Here is a 7,273-nt window from a genome sequence, read left to right as displayed (position 1 = left end):
TGGACTCTCATCGCATTACCTACAAAATTGACTTGTGGCACCTAGGATGTACCACCAATAGAAATAAGGCAATCAGATAGAGCATGACCTCCTCTACATCCGTTACAATTTGTCACGACCGCCAATCTAGGAGAAGTTAGAGTGTCTAACGTCTTGCTTAACGACTCCACTTGGGCCGCTAACGATGTAACCGCATTTATCTCATAGAGACTGGCAACTTTCTTCTTCTCTCTTGAATTCCATTGTTAGCTATTCAAACTAATTTCTTCAATCAAATTCCAGGGGTCTTACTACCTAAGGTACCTCCTACTGCTACATCAAGTGACTGCCTCGTGCTAGGGTTCAACCCATTGTAAAAGGTCTTAATAATCATCCACTCGGGAAACCCACGCTGAGGACATTTCCGGAGGAGCTCCTTTAACCTCTCCCATGTCTCAAATAGAGACTCCAATTCCGTTTGCATGAAGGCAGATATTTCATTCCTAAGCTTTGCCAATTTTCTATGAGGAAAATATCGGGCAAGAAAAGCTTCTACCATCTCCTCCCAGTTAGTAATCGATGCTCTAGGTAATGAATGTAGCTATTGCTTCGCCATCCCATTCAAGGAAAATGGGAAGGCTCTCAACTTGATGGCATCATCCATAACACCATTCATCTTGAGCATATCGCACACTTCCAAGAAATTCTCTATGTGACTGTTTGGATCCTCATCGGCCAAACCATTAAACTGTGCGGACTGCTGTAACATGTGGATGAATGCTGGCTTTAACTCAAAATTTTTAGCCGTAATCAGTGGCCAGACAATACTAGCTTGTGTGCCCAAAACCGAGGGTCTGACATAATCGGAGAGTGTCCTCTGCTCATTCTGTTCTGCCATGTTATCCGACCCTTCACCTTCTACTTTAGCTGGATTTAACGGTTCTTGTACAGGTTCTTTACCCCTTCTTCTGAGTGTTTGTTCAAGTTCAATATCTCCTTCAACCAATGTCGAAGGGTTTCCTCAGGTCATAACCTAGAGAGCAACCAATTAAAGAAAAACAAATCAGAACGATGATAAAGTAAGAAAGTGTGAAATAGAATAAACGATGAATAGCTAAAATAGCAAAGTGTAAAGTGTCACTAAAACACCTAGCAAAGTGTAAAGTGTCACTAAAACACCTATTTCGTTCAAGTTCAATATCTCCTTCAACCAATGTCGAAGGGTTTCCTCAGGTCATAACCTAGAGAGTAACCAATTAAAGAAAAACAAATCAGAACGATGATAAAGTAAGAAAGTGTGAAATAGAATAAACGATGAATAGCTAAAATAGCAAAGTGTAAAGTGTCACTAAAACACCTATTCCCCGACAACGGCGCCAAAAACTTGATAACGCTCCTTGCGTGTGACCCGCAAGTGCACGGGTTTGTCGAAGTAATAAATTCCCAGGTGAGTGGGATATCATATCTATATGGAATAGTGAATAGAAACACCAAGATTTCTATTTAACTATGATGAAGATAAGTCAATGATATTGTGAATAAAATTTATGTAAAATAAATTAAAAGAAATAAGAAAGAGAGGCATGATAAAATGAGAGAAAAAGCAATCAATAGAAAGTGGGGTACTCAGACATTGCTCCCCCTAGACTTATTGCTTCAAGTGTAAGACCAACTATTATGTCTCCTAAATTATGTTTAATGAGTCGTGAAAATCCTAAAATACACGGTCCCAAACCTAAGGTCAATCGTGATTAACTCTACACTATGCCTCGACGGAGAAATTGCTCACTCTCAACATCTCACACTATGTACAGTTGCAAGAAGCTCTAGGGATTCCAAGTGATAAATCATATTCCTATGTATAGATCTAACCCTTTGGTCCAGGCGAAAGACCCCTAGTCACAATTAAGTCCCAGGTGCTAAAGTCACTTCAACGTTTCACTCTATTGCTCGTGCAACGAAGCCCCGGCGGAGTTCATCCTTTAGCCCTTCACTCTAATGTGACCGCAAAGAACTCTTGTAACATGGAGGTATGATAAATCACACCAGAAGGAAAGGGGATGCTCCGCTACCTCTCGACTCACCCTTTTAATCCTCTCCAATCTAGCATTATCTAACTCTCATGGTGTATCAATCATCCACAAAGGCTACCAAGATGGATTCTCAACCCTAGTGTCATTCTAACGGAGAAATCATTCAACAAGCATTCAAGATTGGAACTCAATTAAAGACATCAATTAAGGAAAACATAATAAAAGGTCAATGAAACAATAACATCCTAGGGTTTACATGTCCAAGTACCGACTAGGGGGTTTAGCCCTCTATGGAGAAAGATACAATCAATAATGAAATCGAAAGTAAAATCATGTAGTCCATGAGAAAAACCCCCTCGATATTCATATCGATGATCTTGTGGAGTAGTCTCGTCCTCTCCAAAGATGCCCTTGTCAAGCCTAGGGCACACCTCGCCGATCAGTGCCGACGAAAGCTCCCCCAATAACTATCTTCCAAGAGTAATGCGGTATCGAAGCCATAGAACCATTCCAAAAGCCTTGCCAAAGCCCCTCTAAACCCTAGCCGCAAGCCTCTCAAAAGATGGAGAAAAGATGGAAAATAGGATTCTGAAATCGGGCTGAATCATGGCTTTATATAGGGCAGGAATCGGAAATCTACACGGGTGTCTTGAAATTCCACATGCCCGTGTGAATCTGCAGGAATCTAAATTTCGACGGTCTATGAATAGTAACTACTACAGTAAATTGCTATAATGACTTACTACAGTAACTTGCTATAGTACTTCACCAAAAACACTCCCGAATTCACACTTTTAATTGAGACAACACAAACGGGCGCACGTCTATGCCGTAGATCGCGTCGCTTCTTCAAGTAAAAGCACATTTGTCGGGAATTTTGCTAACTTTGCACAAGTCGCAACACATGAGTGTGACTGCCTTTATGCCCCTCCAATTTACATAATCCATTGATCACAATAGAGGTTGGCACACACTCATATGCCTTCGAGCACAACTTGCATCTTCTAGTGTGTTCACTTCAAGATTCCATCAACATAATACATTCGCAATCTACTTTGGCTTCTTCCTTTTCTATTTGGCTCTATAACTCTATATGCGCAAAAGAACACAAAAACAAATGCATTAGCGATAAAATCTGATAAAAATAATGCTCATCGTAAGAAAAGAATACTTCATATTCTTAGTACACAAACACTTATCACACATGTCCATGTGAATCTGCAGGAATTGATTTTTCAGTGGCCTGTAAACAGTAACTATTACAGTAATTTGCTACAATACCACTACAGTACTCCACCAAAATACTCCCGAATTCACAGTTTTCATTGAGGCCACATGAATGGACACACATTCATGCGGTATATCGTGTTGTTTCTTCGACAAAATCACATTTAACGATAATCTTGCTAGCATTGAACAAGTCGGAACACATGAGTGTGACTGCCTTTGTGCCCTCCAATTTGCATGTTCACTCGAGCACAACTGAGGTTGGCACACACTTATATGTCTTTGAGCACAACTTGTGTCTTCACGTTTGTCCACTTCAAGATTTTATCAACAACGTACATTCACGATCTACTTTGGCTTCTTTCTTCTATACTTGTCTCCACAACCCTACATGCACAAAAATAACACAAATACACATATATGAGAGATAAAATATGAGAAAAGTAAGAAAGAATACTTCGTATTACTAATACACATGCACTTATCAAAAAGACCTCTTTAATTAATAACTATAGCATATAGAGAAGCTAAGCATTGGTTATTCTTTATGTGAGAGGCTTTTCAAACAAAAGCTATATAGCTTCGAACCACAAAATACATCAAACTCATCTTCCACAAGCTTCCCTAATCAATAGGCCCCTTATCTTTTTCCTTAATTTTTCTATCACAAGCTCCTTATCTTCAAAATGTAACATAAATTAGGTGATATATCCTTGTTAAAATGTCATCACTTTCCAATTAAGCATTTGAGATTCCCATGAAGCCTTTGAAAGTTAATATTTCATTCCCTCACAAGTCGAAAAAGATAAAAGCCTAAACATGTGACTTATCCATATTTTTACAATTTACATATTGAGTGTTAGATAAGTTGAAACGTAAACCCCTTAGATACCCCAAAATCCCAGCAACCTAATTGTTGGGCTTACTATAATTGACATCCGAGTAATAAGTGTGTTGAATTCACCAATGCCATCAGCAAGAACTTTTAAATGCAGATTATTTTTAGCATATAGATCCATGCACAAAATAAGAGTGTGCTCACACAATACTATCTTTGTGCACAATACACATTTTTTTTTAATTAAAGGGAAGATAAAGCATAAGAATCATCTGTTGGGAACTCCACAAATCCTAATTCAACAAAATATCTTCCATTAGCAGTAAAACTTTACACCTTGACATTGCCCAGGATCTTAGGAAGAGGGCTAATGTTAATCCTTTGGCCAACAGCAAAGGATTCAACCTCATTGTAGCATTGATCAGGGACTGCAACCAAATGAGCATAATACACATGCAGAACTGCCAAATTTTTTTTAAAAAAAGAATGCCATCTCACAAAATATTTTTGCTCGCATGCATGAGATTAGAAACGTCAGACTTACCAACATGCACTACTTGGGTACAACTAGCATATCAGAGTTTCAAGAGGAATTGATTAGATATGTTACAAACTTACAAATAAACTAAGAACAATTGAAAACTATGTTAAAATATTTGCTTATGTGTAACAAAGATTGTTAGTCAGCGTCTACAACTCATTAGTAGAAATTTTTATTTATTACTTATTATTGTTTCATTTTTTATTTTTTTATTTATTATTTTTTTTTACTTTTTTACTATTTATTTATATATTTTTTGTATTTCTTATTTTATTATTCTTTATTTTATTTTCTTTTTCTAGTGACCTCACTTCCAAGCCTCTCTTCAGTGGTTGCCAACCTCCAAACCCTGTAATTAATCATTAGATTTTTTTCCTTCAATTTAATCAATTATTTTGATTATTTTTGTCATCTAGATGTAGTTTTATTGATGTTCATAGCGGTTGATCTGTGATTTTTTTTTTGGTAGAGTAGAGGGATGGTGTGTAATCACGGCCGTGATCTCTTGTTTTGTAGTTTGTGTGGGAACTTGTTGCTCTTCAACTCTCCCAGAGTCGCTAGCTACGAGACTTGTGGATTCAAGAGAAATGCTAGAGGTGGAGCTCTTTTCTCTGCCTTTTTTGAGGTGTTTAACTCTTGAGGGATTTTGAGTTTTCATTCCTTTTTCTTATGTTATGATAAACCTCAGAATTTATCATTGTTTTTTGTTGTTGTTGATTCTCAATTTTGCGATAGTGAGGTCATGGTTGGTGCTTGATTGTATGCTTTTTAAGCATATAAAATTGAATTTGGATATGTTTAGATTGAGGGAAAATAGAGGAAAGAAATTTAGGATTAGGCTGTGTTCAGAGTTTGTTTGTTTGTTTATTTGTTTGTTTGTTTGTTTGTTTGTTTGTTTGTTTTTTTGGTTGCAATATAAAACTCTTGTTGGGAAAGGATTGTTTAGAGGTCAAGGTAGAGATTTTACATGAAAAGAATGGAATAGACAGAAAGAAATGGGTATGTTTGGTTTGAATCAAAATAGAGGAGGTAAAATAGCATAAAAGTACAAGAAATTATTAGGGTGTGGTTGTTATTGTGTGGATATGTTTGCTCACTTTAACAGTATATTCAAAATTTCTTTTTTATTGATGCATTGTTTATATTTAGTATCTAGGATGATGATAAACAATGATTTCTTGGTATGCTTTATTTTAATTTCTAGCCATGACTCTTGATACTTTATCTTTTGTATTAATTTTATTAATCTTGTGTTGGTTGTATCCTTCACCGTTCATGTTATGTTGTCTATACTACTTGGTAGTAGTAGATTTATTGTTATTCTATATCTTATTGTTTGATAACTTTCTCAAACAATTTCTTTCTATGATGTTACAACTCTAACACTTGGTTCCAAGAATGAATATTAACCAAGTTCCTACAATTAATTTTAATTTTGGTTCTCCAGGAGATGCTAATAGTGCCCCAACTCAAGCAATACGTGCATGTAATATATCCTTTGCTAGTAGCTATGAACCTCAGGTATTCTTTTGTAATAATTATAATTTTAGTTGATGCTATTAAGTTGGAATATAGTTTATAGTATCATTTTCTTTCAAAAAATTTCGTTATTATTTTGAGTAATATAAATTGTATGTATTGTACAAGTTTCTTCTTATTATTTTTACTAATAAACTTTTTATAATTACACGGACAATAATGTTATACTTTCAGTTGGTTTCATCCCAAAACAGTGAAGATCACTTGTTTTGTATTAACTTCAAAATTATTTGTTATTACCTAGTTTTCTCCTTGAATTCTTATGTTATTGAATATTCTTGTCAATGTTAATATGATGTTATTTACTCTAAGTGTTTATTACATTTTAGGATGATGTATGATAATGTTATAATTTTATTGAATTGAATTATTCAAATTATTATTTGTAAAATTGTACAGAATTATAAAACCACTACAATGGATTTTATTAACTATTGCAGTAGATAATGTAAATTACTGCAATAGATTAGATGAAACCATTGCAATAGTTTTTACACAACCGTTGCTATAGTTATTCCTAAACTACTACAACATATATTACCAAACCGGTGCACCATATAGTACCAAACAGCTGCAACATGTATTACCAATCCTCTACGAAAGATATTAAAAAACAGTTGCAAAATATTTTTGTAAACTGTTACAATAGATATTACAAAACCGATAAAATAGGTATTAACAAACCACTGCAATAGGTCTTCTGAAATCATTGTATTATATAAAATAACCATTACAAAATAAACCGCTGCAATATATGAAATGACCTCTGCATAATTAAAAACCGCTACAAAAGTCAATGCCAATTGGAACTGTTTAGAAAATGGTGTGAAAACTGCTGCAATAGGATGTATAGAACCGCTGCAATAACCTATTACAACGGGAGCAGATGCAGCACCTGCCAAATCGCTGTAATAAATATTATGCAATGATTTTAAGGTCTTTTGTAATGGTTTATGACCGCTGCAAATAGGTAATTATGCAGTAGTGAACTTCCTGTCTTTTCTTGTTAGTGCGGGCATCTTGTGCATGTGATTCTCTATTATACTTTTTAATTTTCTTGGAGTTTTTGTTGGACTCCCCTTCTTCCACTATATGTACCTTCTCATGAGTCTTAAT

The 7,273-nt window shown here is 35.4% G+C and overlaps 1 non-coding gene across 1 annotated transcript; it reads left to right on the top strand.

The window, feature by feature from the left end:
- The first annotated feature begins 383 nt into the window (after window positions 1-383).
- Window positions 384-490, top strand: LOC120268184. Its single transcript, XR_005538852.1, has one exon. It is a non-coding gene; the product is annotated as a small nucleolar RNA R71 (small nucleolar RNA).
- Window positions 491-7,273: the final 6,783 nt, after the last annotated feature.

Source organism: Dioscorea cayenensis, chromosome 8 (assembly GCF_009730915.1).
Source record: "Dioscorea cayenensis subsp. rotundata cultivar TDr96_F1 chromosome 8, TDr96_F1_v2_PseudoChromosome.rev07_lg8_w22 25.fasta, whole genome shotgun sequence".
In the NCBI taxonomy this organism is placed as follows: Eukaryota; Viridiplantae; Streptophyta; class Magnoliopsida; order Dioscoreales; family Dioscoreaceae; genus Dioscorea; species Dioscorea cayenensis.
Note: the sequence above shows the minus strand (reverse complement) of the source record. Positions and strands in the feature narration are given on the sequence as shown.